The following is a 14,968-nucleotide window of genomic DNA, read 5'->3' as shown; positions in this document are numbered from 1 at the left end:
CATGGGTTGAGATAAGGACAGTTTAATAGGGAAAGCAAAAGTTGTGCACACAAGTGAAGCAAAACAAGGAATGAATTTGCTGTTTCCCGTGGGCAGGCAGGTGTTCAGGCACCTCCAGGAGAGCAGGGCTCCATCACAGGTAATGGTGACTTGGGAAGACAAACACCATCCCTCCAAATGTCCCCCCTTTGTCCTCCTTCCCCCCACTGTGTAAAGTGAGCATGATGCCACATGGTCTGGAACATCCCTCGGGTCAGCTAGGGTCACCTGTCCTGGCTATGCCTCCTCCCAGCTTCCCATGGGCTCCCAGTCTCCTTGGCACCATGGCAGTATGAAAACCACCCAAAGCACAGCCCCATGCTGGCCCAGATCAGACACCACTCCACACCAAATGGAATAGTGTTCATGCAGGCTCATGCGGTCCTTCTCAGTGGGTAACTTCACAGTTCCCCATCACCTGTGGGATTTGTATTTTGGTGTAAATAGGATGGAGGTTTGTCACTTGGCCTCCTTCACCAGGATTCTCTAGGTGCTCATTCAAACCAGTGTGTTATCAGGGATGCACCACGGGCATCGTGAATGGCAAAGGTTACATCCTTTTGGTTCAGCTGGACAGAGATGCACCTTTCATTAAGGTGATGACTTGGTTTTTGAGCTTACCTAAAAATACACAAGGTGCTGACTGGAATGGTTATCTTTTCATTGCTTGACCTATCAGAGGAGACAGGGGCAGGGAAAGGACACAAGTAACTTTCAGATGACATTGCATTAATTTGTAACAATGCTGGAATTTCCATTGACATGCTTCCTAAGGATGTTACAGGCATCTGGCAAAGGCTCTGCCTGTGCTTCCCTTTGATACAGGCCCAGAACCAGAGACAGATGCTGTGAAATGGAGTAATTAAATATGCTGATTTCTTGTAAAAAATGGTTGCTATAGTTCATGTCATTGTTTGGGGATAAGGGGCAATCTTGAAACCTATCTTTGCTCTGCATATGGAATTCAAAGGTGCCTTTTTTTTCTTGTTTTTGGTGTCCATTTGTGGGGCTTTTTTTTTTTTTTTGGTTTGAGTTTTTGTGTTTTGGTTTTTTTTAAAGCACAAGGCTTATTTAAGAACTTTGTAGGCAAAAGTATTTTGCAATGCCAAACATCTTCTGTTGGATGTTCAGAGCAACATTTTTTTTGCTCTTCAGCTCGGAGTGCTTTAGACAGAATGGGAGAAGGACATGAAGGAGAATGGCTTTATACTTAGCAGAATTAGAATAAGCCCACAAGCACATGGTTTGTACTTTTTAATTCCAAGAGCCTGAATCTGATCTCGCTCCTGCTAATCTCTAAAGGGATTATTCCTGATTTACACCATGCTGAATGAAATCAGAATCTGGCCCTGAAAGCCTATTTGTACTTCAGACATTGTCTCAAGGCAACTGACCTGCAAATATGAAAAGGAGACCTGAGTTCCCGTGGGTTAATTGTTTAAATTTGTCAAGCTAAGTCAACTACAGCCTGTTGAGCAGGGAAATGGTACTGCAAAAATTCAGGCTAGAATGCATTTACCTCTCTTGGACTAATAGGAGGTAATCAGAGGACCTTCTTTGGTACAGCACAGTGTTCTGGATTTGCATAGCACCTTTCATCTGAGGATATTAAATAACTACTTCATTGCAATTCTGGAAGCTGTTCAGCCAGACAAATCTCTTTAATGACCTGCCGTGACTCTGGTTGCTAGCAGTGAAGCAAAAATAAGTTAGTACATTGAGTCTCTGGTCATGAGTGGCATCTGTAAGGAGAGGTCTGTAACCTAGAACAGTGTGAAGCTGTTAGCTGAAAGTACTGGGGTTTCTGGATTAAAGGCATGGCATACTTAGCTGCTGAGAAGAAAATTGATTTTTATTAGCACAGGTTCAGTTAGTATTCACTGAGACAGGTACCAAAAGCAAATGTACAGTTTTGGGGTGGAAAAGCACAGGTTGCCTTTAAGTCATCATGCCAACTCCTTTAAAGCCCCAAATTAATATTCTTTTTGTTCATGTTGTGTCTACATGCTCATTTTTAAGGCTGTGTTTGTATCGGGATTAAAGGAAAGTTGAAAACACCTTTTCACAGGGCTGCTCTAAAGGAAACTGGTATATTATTATATATATGTGCATATTCTCAAATGAACCCATCACATTTGTCATTGCTGCAAAGCACAATTTTGGTGTAGTGATTGACACATTTGCACAGTGCTTGAACTACCTAAATGCAGCCATATAGTGGGAACCAGATGGGTGGTCTCATGGAATGGCTCACCTATTTCCTTTTAGAATTTTGGTTTTGAATTCTGTTGTCAGCTCTGATTTCCCAGTAACTCTCTCTTTGCCATGTCAATTTGAGATACTCCATGCTTTAAACTACAGCTGTTAGATGACTGTGGGGGCTCTGGTCTTTATGGACTGTAGGATACCTACATCCCACAATTCACCCAGCATAATGAAAAAACCACTGAACTCTGGGACACTTGTCAAAAAGGCTCAGTGCAGGAAGATTTTTTTCACACTGGTTCAGTTATCCCATGCAAGCATCTGCTCCTGCTGAGCCACTTTTTCCTATCCAACCTGAAAGCATGGCTATGGCATTAAATATATTGAACCAAATTTGACATGCACAGTCATTTGTCTGGAAAATACCCTTAATTTTCCTTACAATGAGTAAGAAAGTCTTCTACTTCCTCAAAGGTGTATTTAGTTTTATTGCTAATCCCTCCAAGTTGTTAGCCATGGCTGATGTAAGCCCTGTCTATCAGCAGAGACTGGAGGAGCTAATGACTGTGTTTCTGGAGATGAGACTTCATTGATTGAAGCTGAAACAGCTGGTGAGCAATGCTCTGAGGAGTTTGCATTAGAATAAAAAAACCAGTTGGCTTTGTGTCTATAGTTTGTATGAGTAACCCAGAAAACTCTGTAGTGAGCTCTCTGTATTCTTCTGTTTTCCACAAAATCATCATCATCTGATGTCCACATCTCTCTATTATTTTATATTCACCTAGTATGTGCCAGGTAAGCAAATGTGGGATTTACTGGGGGAATGAGATCACCTGGTTAATCCCACACTGCTCAGCAAAGCTCTCCCCTCCTTCAATCTCACCTCTGCATCAGCCTGGGTCCTCTTCATTGAAAAAGAGTAATACTGGTCCTTCCTTTGAAGCTTTTGCCATTTGATTGAATCAAATTGCTCTAAAAATTCTCTCCATCTGTTTATCCCCTATAGGGTAAGAGACATTTTCCCTATTTGTCTTTGCCCTCAGCTTGTCCCACTAGGTCTCTTGCCACAGCAGATGTAAAGGTGGAGAAACGTGGAAATACACCCCACACCAGATACAAACTCTGCTGCCTTGCTCAACTGGTTAATGTTGTTTAGCTGACATTTCTGCAGTGTAGGAAAAGCTGCATATTACTGGCCAAGCACTTTGTAATTTTCTGGTATTTCTAAAATGGATGCCAGCACTTGGAAATATTGAGTAATTTTTAATTGAAGGGATATGATCAGTAGGTGATTAGTTTTTGGAGAGCCTTGGATGTGTGCTATGTTGTAGAGACAAGCCATCTGGAGAAGGGCTATGGTTTAGCTTCTGTAATGAGTACCCATGCACTGCAATGCCAAAATGACTAGGTTTATTACATCGATGAAGATCTTGAGTAATTCAATTCATTTTCACAGTTCCAAATGAACTAAAATGAGAACATAATTTGGCCTGAAGTTTTAGTTTGATGCTCTTAATTATTAAACCAGGATCATCAATGCTTTTTCCACTATGCTTAAAATAACCAGACACAGAAAATCAGACTATTGAGTTCCTTCCTCTGTCTGCAGTTTAATCAAATTTGCCATGGCCAGGATTTCACCACATTTTGCCTGGATGAGCAGGGTGACTTCATTAGGTGTTTCTTGTATTTGCTGCTCCTCTGACCTGCAAACATCACACTCTGCCTGTGACCGTGGGGACTGGCTGGCAGGGAAGAGGAATCAGCACTATAGGATGATTTGTGTTGGAAAGGATTGGAAAGGACATTTAAAGGTCTTCTAGTCCAATCCCTCTGCAATGGCAACACCTTCTGTCTATGCTGGCATTGAAGGTCTTCAGGTGTTTCCAGGAGCATCCAGCCCTACTGTGGGCAGCCTGTTGCAGCAATACTCTCCCTAGTGGGGATTACTGGGCAGAAGAGTCCCACTGTGAATCTGTTTGTTACAAAGCTTGTAGCTAGCATTGCTGCAGAGGACCTGCAGCAGCCCTGATTGGGTTGCCAGGCTTGTAGCTGCTGGACTTAATTACTCTAAAATGAAGACTGATTTGTGGTATCACACCAAAATTAATCCTTCCTCTTCCTGAAATTTTCATTACAGAGTCTTTTTGCTTAAGTCCAATCAGTCATGGTGATGTACAGCCCTGAAACTTGAATCAGAAGTGCTGCCCTGTATCCAATGTATCAAGGGGTGTTTGAAGCAGTGAGGGTTACTGAAGGAAGTGACTAGAAGTGGCTGAAAGAAAAAAAAAAAACAAACTTTGAGAATGCTTTGATCTGAAATCAAGTATCTGTGCACCAAGGAGGCAGTGTATTTTTAGGAGGAGGGCACAGGCTGCATGTAAGTAGATGCATTCTATTTGATGTGCCGAGATCAAGGTGTTGGAGTCTTTAACTGCTCATCTGGCCATCTTATCTTGTGTTTTCCCTCTTAATTTTTCCCTTGTGTTTTAGAATCATTTTTCCCACTTGTTCTGTGAAACATTCTTATGCAAAGCCAAGTCTCCTGCAACTGAAGCAAGCTGTTTGTAGCACAACAAGAGCAAAGAGGTGTCAGACTTTTCGTTTTGCGTAAAACCACGTCACTTATTTCCTTTCTTTTTTCCTCCCCAAGCTTGTTAGTAAATGAGCAGTACTTTAATGAAGCATTTAATGGAGAAAACAAAACAAAACAACTTCTATATCCTCTAGATTGTTCCCAAATCCCTTAATGAAAAAATTTTTAGAGATTAAAGCCCTTAGTGTTTCCTGTGTCATTGCAAAGCAATAATGAGCAGAACTTTAAAAGCTCTGCTCTCTCCTGGTTTGGAGTACCATCCTCTATCACAGCATCAAACAACCATGCCAGCACTTTTTTGAGATACCAGATGACTAAGTTTTACAGCAGATTCTCCCCCAGTTTAGTGCTGCTAATGACTGTGTGAATGAGACTTACAATGTAAGCACAAGTTTGAAATCTCAGCTTCACTATTGGAGCTTAAACAATCTGTACAGGAAGAGGCTGTTGAGAATGTAACATCAATTTAAAATTGTCAAGTTTTCCAGGTGTTTTTTTTTTTTTTGCAATTTCCCCAAAGCCATGCAATCCACAGCAGACCCAGGAATAAATTGCAGGAATCATGTTCTTGCTGTAAGCAGGGACAAGTGGCACACCCTGAGCCCTGGCACGTGATGAACAAGCCAGTGGTCTCTCTCTGTCAGCGAGAGGTGAGTCACTTGGGTAATTCCTGTTTTAAACAGGAGAACTGGATTCATGCTCTGAGCAGCCTCAGACAGCCAAGGAGGAATAAACTTCAGGTTAAAACCTTGTGTTTCGTGTCATTACCTTCTTCTCCTTCTTTTGTACCCCTGCAGTGACAGTGTGTCAGAGGATAACAATGGGAAGGGGAGCTGTGCTGCATGTGGGAATAATAAAAACAGCAAGGTCTACACTGTGAGGTCCCAATCTGCAACAAGAAGAATGGAGCACTTCTCTTGCCTTCTAATGTACAGAAAAGAAAAACAACAGAGGCAGGTTTAGATTGAATCTTAACTAAATAGTTTAGATTTTGCAAGCTGCAACCTTGTAGCCTTTAATGTACTGGATGAGAAGAATGAGTGGTTCATGTACTGTGAGGGTGATGAGACACTGGAACAGGCTGCCCTGAGAAGCTGTGGATGTCACATTCCTGGAAGAGTTCCAGGCCAGGCTGGATGGGGCTCTGAGTGATTTGCACTAATGGAAAGTGGCCCTGTCCATGGCAGGGGGTTGGAACAAGAAGATCTCTAAGGTCCCTTCCACCCCAAGCCATTCTGTGACTAATGGCTCTTGATAGGTGGCAGACATGGTTACAGATGACAGTATGTGAGTGGCAGTGTGTTGAGAGTAGATGTCCCTCAGCAGGATTTGCCATCAGCGTGGCAAAGATGTGGGACATTGTTGGAGAGGGTATCCCAGCGGGATGCTGCTGCTTGCCTGCCATGGAAGCAGAGGTGAGATACAGCCATGATGACCCTTGAGCAGAGAAGGCTGCATTGGTGCAGGAGTGAATCAGCCCAGATGCACAGCAGTGCCCATGGGACTGGAGTTTGGAGAGCTGCCAGGCCCAAAAGTGTCATGTTTTCAGCAGAAAGCCTTGGTGGCAGGTGGAATTCCTGCTGCCCAGGCAGCTCCATGGCTTGAGGTGCTATATGGACTGCAGTGACTCTGATGACCACCCAGAGATGTTCGCCTACTGCACCTGACAGGCAGTGATGGAGAGTGGAGGGAGCTGCCACCACTGGACTTATCTTTCCTTTGCTGGCAGGATGAAGCCTGTAACTGTTTTATCTCTGTCTCCTCTTGGTCCCAGTGCTGGGATGGGGATTGAAATGTGGCTATTGCACCTTTGCAAGGGAGGATGGTTTTAGGTTTTCAGGGTTTCCTGACCATCACAGCTCCAGTACATTTTGTCCCCAGACACATTTATTCTTCACTTCTGTGGCTTTTTAGGCAAGGTGGCTCAAAGCTCTGTCCTCCTGGGTGTCCTGTGTCAGTGTGGTGACAAAAGGGTGTCACCCTTTTGTCCAGGTGAGGACAAAAAGGGACAAGAGAAAGCTGTCAATTGGAGCCAGAGGAGCCAAGAAAACAAACAGCTAGGAAAAACACCTGCCTGCTGGGACTCATTTCCTTAAGAAGCACACTGGAGAGCAAAAACATGTGGGATGACTAAGATATGAAGGAAAACCATGCTCATGTTTGGCAACAAGCCCTGCCTTTCAGCACTAAGGGAAGGGCTTGGTTTCTCTGTCTCACTTCAGGGCTGGTGCCTGTGTGGCTCTCGTGGACAAGATTTGCACTCCATCTGCCCTCTCTCCTTGCTGCTGGCTGACAGAGCCACTGGCAGAATCAATACTGGGAATAATACCCTGCTGCAACCCCATAATGTAAAAGCAGCCTTGCAGAAATGAGTCTCTGAGGGACCTGGATCTTCATTTTCTTTTAAGAATACTCCAGTGTTTTTCAATCAGGAGAAAACTGCTCTCCTTATGAAATGAAAGGCAATGAGTGCATGCAGGACAGGCGTGGTACAAGGTGGAAGCAGTTCATGTTCCTTCTGGAACAAGGAGAGTTTTCCTGTGCTAGAGCTTCCTTAGAGTGCAGAGATCGGTGTGGGGTGCATCTGACAGAGTGCAAGCATGTGCTGCTGTCCAAGCTGGCAATCTCTCCTCCTTTTATGGGTCACCATGAGAAATAGGTACTTTAATATGTGATTTGTCGCATTTAGAGGAGATGTTCAAAAAAATAGGCTGTGGAGGTGGGACTTCCTCCCTGCTGGCAGTTAAAGAAGCCTTGATGACTTGCTCAGGCGTTGAGGTGTGACGTGAGATCCATGGGTCCTGCCCCAGCAGCTGGGAGTGAGATCCTCTTAACCTCTTAGCTGGGATGCAAGTGCCAGAGGGCAGAGGCTGAGGTGTCTAACCAAGGCAGATAATGCTGGGTCTGTGGTTACCCTCTGTGGGGAACTGAAGCACCAAGGTAGTGCCCATCAGGTAACCTGATGGGGGAATTTCACAGCCCAAACAGCACTGAGCTGATTGCACCTTTATGATAGCCAGTGAGAGCTGTGCTGAATGGCTTCTTTTATGTCATTAAATAAACAAACAAACAAAAAACCCCATATATATATATATACACACACATATATATACATATATATATGCATATATATTTATACACACACATATATTCATATATGCACACGCACACATATATGCACATATATATATATATATATATATGCATATCTGTGTTATCTTTTGAAAAATATCCAGCACATAGGTGTTCCTTTTATATGAATGTAAAAGAGATGGAGAAGCTTCCTTATGGTCCAAAATTAACAGGATCTGTTCCTCTTTCTGTAGGAAGGATAAAAGTATTCACTGGCCTGGTTGACTGAGATCTGTTCTGGAGAACCCAGACTCTTTTCCATAAAACCTGAATACATAAAACAGGGTCAAAACACAAATAATCAATGGTGCTAAGATCCACTAGTGTGGATGAGAGGTCCAGACTAATGTGATCCCAAGTGCCCACATATGCAGTGAGTGAACACTTGCAAAGTGTTTGTTTTCCACACGAAAAAACAGCTTCCTCAAGTATTTATTACTTTGCCTTGTCCCCTGATTGAAAGGATGCTGTGAGCCCTCTGCACAGGGCAAATGTTAGGGTTTTTTTTTTCCTCAGAGGAAAGAATAACAACATTCAAGTTCCAGTGGAGCGTTGATGCTTTGTCAAAGTCTGGTTGACTCTGAAACTTGCCACTGTGCTATAGTTTCAAACAAACCAGGAGAGCAGGGTTTCTGATACACCAGATGCTGTGTCTCATGCTTCAGGCTGTATTGCTGCCTCCATAGGGTTGAGGAAATAGCTTTTCCTGCCTTAAAAAGCCTTTCATAATGTTCTGGTGGTCTTTTGAAGCACCAACTGCTGTTGATAACCTGAGGATGGAATTTCTCCTGTACCACCATCTGAACAGTTTTAATTTCAGTGTCCATTTCCCTTTGTTCACCCTGCTTAGGTGCACTTTTCTGGTGATTTGTAGCAGGGGATTCATTAGCTCTTTTTTTCAGCAGGATAGGTCTGCTGTGCATGCAAGTCAACATTGATATTATAACACATTTGTCTTTGATTTGATCGCCCATTGCTCTTACAGGTGTTCACTGTCATTGTAAAAACGTGCTTTTGTTGGTTTTTCTCAGGAAGGGATGTGGAAGTGAAATTTGTTTAGTAGAGAAACAGCATTTCTGTTCTCTGTTAACAGCTAAATATGTAAAAGAATAAAGCCAAAAATACTGGTTAACCATAGAGAAGTAAAAGGAGCACTGCTTTGCAAAGGCAGCTGAGGGATGTAAAAACACGATTCATTTTCAGAAGATTTTGTATTGTAATTCTGCATCACACCTCTGGCTCTCAACACTCTGCTCTCTGTCTCTCTGTGTGTTCAGCTCATAATATTCTGATTATTTGTGACTAGCTGGGCAGCTATAGCCTTAGCTATGATGTGATCTAAAATCCCCTGAGACACCAAAAAAACTTAAAGACAAGGAAAGATGTTGCTAAATAGCACATGATATGTCTGGAAAATCTGACCACAGAAAGCTCAGATGTCTGCTAGAGGCACTATTTTTGTAATTACCTAATTTTGGATACTTAAGGAAGGGTGTTAAAAAGAAACAAAACTAAGTTGTGGGAGTTCTTTTGAGGTCTAACATGACTTTTATGGATGATCCTTAGATTTTCAGATGCTTCTAGAAAATAAACAAAGAAACCTCTACTGTATGCCATTTTGTGGGTTGATTATTTTATTTAGTTGGGGTTTTGGTTTTTTTTAGATTTTGGAAACTTTGAAATCAAAAGCTGCATTTCAGGGGGATTCTAAGGCTGCTTCACAGTGGTGCTTTCCTTATTTGCAAGGTTTGTGCTGAGCCAGTTATGAATATTTGACTTTGCAGAAATCCCCGAACATCATCTGCCCATGCGAAGCTTTGCTCCAGGGTGGCTCTCTGGTGCTCTGACTGCCCTTTCTCAGTGCCAGACCTGAGGGCATGACAACTTCCCAGCACAAAGCTCTTGCCCTGTAGTTCTGCTTTTGCTTTCTTTTATTCCAATCTTTTTTAACCTTTTTCCCCCTCTGACCCTCTGCTGATGACCTCGCTGAACCTCTGTCCTGATGTGTATCTTATGCTACCCTGAAATATCATGCAGGAAGCATCTGGCTGTTCCCCTGCTGTATGGGGCATTCTTTCAGCGGATTATCTCTGTTTCATTCTGCTTCTGGCACAAAGCCTGCAAAAGTCATTTGACTAACCTAAGCTCTCTGCAGATCCAGATCATCCATCTCTCGCCACTCCTGAGACGCAAGTGATTCCTGTGGTGTCCACCTGCTCGGAGCTGGCTGCCCTGGGGACCTGGGCTTTTGTCAGGTTTGCTTTTTTCCCCCTCTTATTGCCTTGTCAGTCGTAGCCCCTAGAAAAGGAGCTGCAAGTTGCTAGGAGGTGAATCAAAATGTGCTCAACTTTGGGAAGTGAAGTGTGTGATGGAGATGGGATTTTCAAACATCCACTGACAGCATTCATGGTGGTGAGGAGGGAGTGTATTCCTCACAAGCTTCTGGCTCTGCACTTGCAGATTTTCCATTGAGAGAGAAGTTAGCTTTGATTTTGCAGGTGCAAAAGTAAACAAGTATCTGTGGCTTCCTTCCGATTTTACGCTGGCTTTTCCTTTTTAAAATAAATTTGGCACAACTGCTTTGCACAGCCCTGGCAGGTACCCAGCCCCCTGTGTGTTTCTTTGTTGAGTCAACAATAAATCCAGCTAGAGGAGAACAGCTTAATGGTCTGTAGTAATCATCCATCCAAAATCCTGGCTAAAATCTTCATGTCTTCAACCTGTGTAGTTCCTGCTTTTGCTTCCTTTCCTCCCAAAGGGGAAACCATTTGTTTGTGTGGTGGGCTGCCAGAGGGTCGTTGGTGTGTGTTCAAGGCCAGGTTGGGTGAGGCTTAGAACAACCTGGTCTAGTGGAAAGTGTCTCTGGTCACAGCAGGGGTCTGGAACTGGGTAAGTTTTAAGGCTCCTTCCGCCCCAAACCACTCTGATTCTTTGTGATGAGTGGTGCAGGTGGCATTGGTGCAGCACAAGTGTCTGGGATCCCTGGGATCCCCTCATCCCTGCTGAGATGTCCCCTTTTGGAAAATCAGGAGAACCTTTAACTGGGATGTAATACTTTTTTCAGGTTAAAATATAATCTGCTCAGTTCCAGATAAATGGGTTGCACTTTGGTGCTGCAGGTTTTAGTCTTGTGCATTATTGCAGTGTTGATGAGATTAATGATGTTGTCATGGTCATCCTAATGGTGTTTCACCAAAATGCCTCCTTTTCAGGTTGGGTAGCAATATGGGAATCTCTCCTTTCATGTATTAATTTTTTTTTCTAACTTTTCTACTAGCAGGATAAGCATTGATGTGTGATTCTCAATGCTGAGACCAGAGGGTCTATTCAAAGAATTCAAAACCTCATGGTTCCTGAGGGCTGACTGAAGGGTATTTAATATTTGGGGCTGCACCAAACCCCTCAGAATACAGCTGCAAGGAATAAAAGCCTCTGAGAGATGTACTTATTCATTACTGTGTACAGTCATACATTATAAAGCTTAATGTTTGCTTGCAGGCTGGGTGATATGGACTCCATTTGCGCTGTGTTTGCCTCTTAATCATTATGATAATTTCTTACACATCATCTCTAAAAGGTAGATTAAGTCCAAGCATGACAAAACCTCCCATGGTATTGCTGCTGAGATCTGCCCAATAAAAGCAGCACTGGGTTTATTTCAATTTTTTTTTGAGACAAAGTTCTTATTTGCCTATTATCAAACCATGCAATTACTTCAAGACATTATTTTTCTGCCCAGTGATGAAATAAACCCCAGAGTCGCACCAGTGAGGTCACCCAGATACCTGCAGATGAGGTCCCTGAGCTTAGCAGCAGTTTGCTAATTACAGCTGATGCAGTACCCTGGAAGCAGCAGCATTCATTAGCGAGATGCTGTTTGGCTGTGGCACTTTCCAGCCAGGATGCAGGATAGCTGGTGGCTGTGCTGCTCTTAGCATCACGGAAATCCTGAGCTCAGTGATAACTCTGCGGTCAGCATGCGAGCAGAAGCAGGGCAGACATCCTGACACAGACCAGGCAGTGCTGCTGGGTTCACAGCACAGTTCTTGTGAACTGCAAGAATTCATTTTCCCTTTCGGGGCCCCTGAGCTTGAGTTTCAAAACAAGAACCATATTTTGAGCTCTTTGTTTCAGCAGAAAATCAGCTCCTCTTTCTTGCTGAAACTCTCTCAGTGCTGCAAAGGTGTTAAAATAAGCCAGGTTTTGGCTCATGCCTTCAATTTAGTGCTTTTTATTTGCCAGATTGGCTCTTTTGGAGAGCCTTGTGTCCCCTGTGCAGGCTGTGGCTGAGCAGGAGGTCCCATGGTCCTGTCACACTCTGCTGAGTGTGGCTGCTCTCGCTGCCTGCAGCTCCTTCAGCTCATTTTGTGTGAGATGAACTCCTTCAGCTCATTTCGTGTGAGATGTCTCTCTTCCAAGTGAGTAAAGCACAGATGTAACTTCCTGCACAATTACCAACTTTTTACGTAGCAATTATGGCTCCCTGCGAGGTCTCCTCCTCTGCACCCACTGTGCTGCTGCTTTTCCGAAGGCAAATTAAACAGATCTATTCCAATCTGACTGAAGCCATTGAGTTACTTAAACAGATTGACCTGACTTAGGCTTATCAATTTCTTTAATGAGGTGTCCTCTGCAACTTCTGCTTGGCTTTCTGCCATCCTTCTCATTAAAAAATTTATTTTGGAATCTCTTTGTTCCAGGTGGAGTCATTGCCAGATAGTCAGCTGGGTATATGCCTGACCTTTACCCCCTAATAACACTTTAATTTTAATTTTTAAATCTAGCAAAGGCACTAAGAAATTACCTTGCTTATAGATGTGTGGTTTGGAAAGCGTTTTAACTCTAGGTGAGGAGCAGCAGTGAAGAGGGTGCTTCTTCCCTCTGGCTCCACACAAATAACCCTGCATAACAGAAGAAGTTTCAAGATTAAAATGCTGTTTCTTGCAGCCTGGGAGAGCTGTCTTGCTATGATCACTTTTTAAAACAGCAGCAGTGACAGATTGCACCCAGGCTGGAGGGATGACTTCCTACTGCAACTGCTTTATGAAGTTGAACAAACAGTGGGTATCTGAAAGGTTACCCAAAGTGTAGGGGAAAAAATTGATTGTTGATGTATAGAGAAACTAGTGTGCTTCTCTGGGATGAGAATGCATCAAAAATGGTTGGAGTAATCCAGATTTACTCTGATAAAATTGCACTCTGCCCTTGAGCATCTCTCCATGGACATTTCTTTCTTGATGCCAATGGTCCTTCCCCTAAAGCTGCTGAATTGGCTGATGTTAGGAGGTTGTTTTGTTCTTTTTCCTTGAGACATTAAGTATCATTTATTTATTGTGGCCAATAATAAGGGCCAGATCCTCCACATGTGCATGGAGTCACCCCTGTTTGAAGGCCTTAGGCTACAAGGAGAATACCTTTTTGATACTTCAGATCCTCCAACTTGAACTTTCACCCAAAAGAACCTCCCAACCTCTTTCTCCTCCCCCCAAAACAGCAAACAATGTCTGTCTTTCAGGGCAAAGATTATTAATCATTCAGGTGACAGCCTGAGCAGAGCCCTCAGTGGTGGGAAGGGAAGATGTCCTTCAGTCTTCTCTCAACAAAACTGATGCTGGTGGCTGACTTTTTGCAAAAGCCCATCTTGTTGATGTGTTTTGGGCACAACACATTCAGTGTGGAGACTGAGGAAGCACAGACAGAGAAATGCCTGGTGTTTGGGTGACTGTTGTGTGCAGCCATGAGGTGTAGGGCAAATTCTCACTCTGTCACGATGCAGTGTGCAGGGACATCACACCAGCTACCTCTGGGAATATTACTACTACCACTACTACTTCATTTTGTTTCTCCTTTAAGACAAAGTCTCTGCAGAGCTAAGGCGCCAGTGTGGGAAGAGGGCTACTGACCAGAAGGGGTTTGATGCACAAGTTTGCACTCAGGCATCCTCTTGTTGTCTCTCTGACTCTTTCCCAGGGCAGAGTCCATCAGAGCTGACCAGCTTTAGGGATGGGCTTTGCCTTCATCCTCCACATGCTCCATGTTCACTTTGTGGGGGCAGGTTCCCAACTACACTAAAATGTTGTTTTGTTCTTTCATCCTGATAAAAATGAATCCAATTTCAAGCAAAGTTGCTGTAGAAGAAAAGCCTTCTGCTCTGGCAAATAAACCACCTCTGCTCCTGTCCCTCCAGCTCCAGACACCCAGCCTTGCTGCTGACAGTATTTTCATCTCAAATGCACAGTTACAAGAGCAGCGCAGGGAAACCCAAGATATATCTTGCAAAACAGATATCTTCTATCTAGAAATACATCTCTTTCCCAGACAGAGAGAGGAGGAGTGTGTGTGGCTGTCTGCCCTGGGGAACGGAGCAGGGTGCAGAGAACTGGAGGCATTCCCATGGCATTAGCAAGGATGTTGTGGTACAAATCCCAGCAGTGAGCTCCAGCCTTGTGGCTACAGAGCACAGGCACAGAATTTATTACTGACTGCTACTGGATTTTTATAAAACTCATTTAGCAGAGCATTTGCATCTGCACTGTTGAAGCGAGTGAGAAACGACTGTGTCGTTACAAAGTTAGATGTGTGCTTAAGTGTCTTGCTGAGCTGGTATTAATTTGGAGAAAATAAATTGCTGCTTCCTGGCTTGCGCAGGAAGCAGTCTGGGGCCACAGTGTGCAACCTGATTAGATTTAGGATGTTTCAGTTCTGAGTGCCTAACTTAAGATACCTCAACACACAAGTTAATAAAAAAAAATATGAGCACGAGAAAAGCAGAGCCTTAATGGCATTGAACCATTTACAACACTCATTTACAGAAGGTTTTCCAAGGTGTGTGGTCTAGGCAGTTGGATAATGAATGTAAAGTTGTCCAGGAGACCATGTATATTGGATTTGCAGATAGTATTATTGAGCTGTGGTCAGACTGACCACAGACAGACCTGTTCTGACTCAAGTAATCAGGTAGCAGTCTGCATGGAAGCCACAAGAGTTTGGAGAAGG

The 14,968-nt window shown here is 43.6% G+C and overlaps 1 protein-coding gene across 4 annotated transcripts in view; it reads left to right on the top strand.

The window, feature by feature from the left end:
* The window catches only part of ST3GAL1 (ST3 beta-galactoside alpha-2,3-sialyltransferase 1), a 76,095-nt gene that overhangs the window by 11,624 nt on the left and 49,503 nt on the right, over positions 1-14,968 (top strand). The window contains exon 2 of one of the 4 annotated variants that reach the window (XM_085053625.1): positions 10,128-10,227. The exons of 2 other annotated variants lie outside the window; for them this stretch is intronic. The gene's annotated coding sequence lies outside the window, so the exon portion shown is untranslated. The remainder of the gene's footprint in view (positions 1-10,127; positions 10,228-14,968) is intronic. One more of the 4 variants, XM_085053623.1, reaches the window with a different exon arrangement.

Source organism: Lichenostomus cassidix, chromosome 2 (assembly GCF_008360975.1).
Source record: "Lichenostomus cassidix isolate B80296 chromosome 2, HeHo_3.0, whole genome shotgun sequence".
Classification (NCBI taxonomy): domain Eukaryota; kingdom Metazoa; phylum Chordata; class Aves; order Passeriformes; family Meliphagidae; genus Lichenostomus; species Lichenostomus cassidix.
This window is presented reverse-complemented; position numbering and strand designations above follow the sequence as displayed.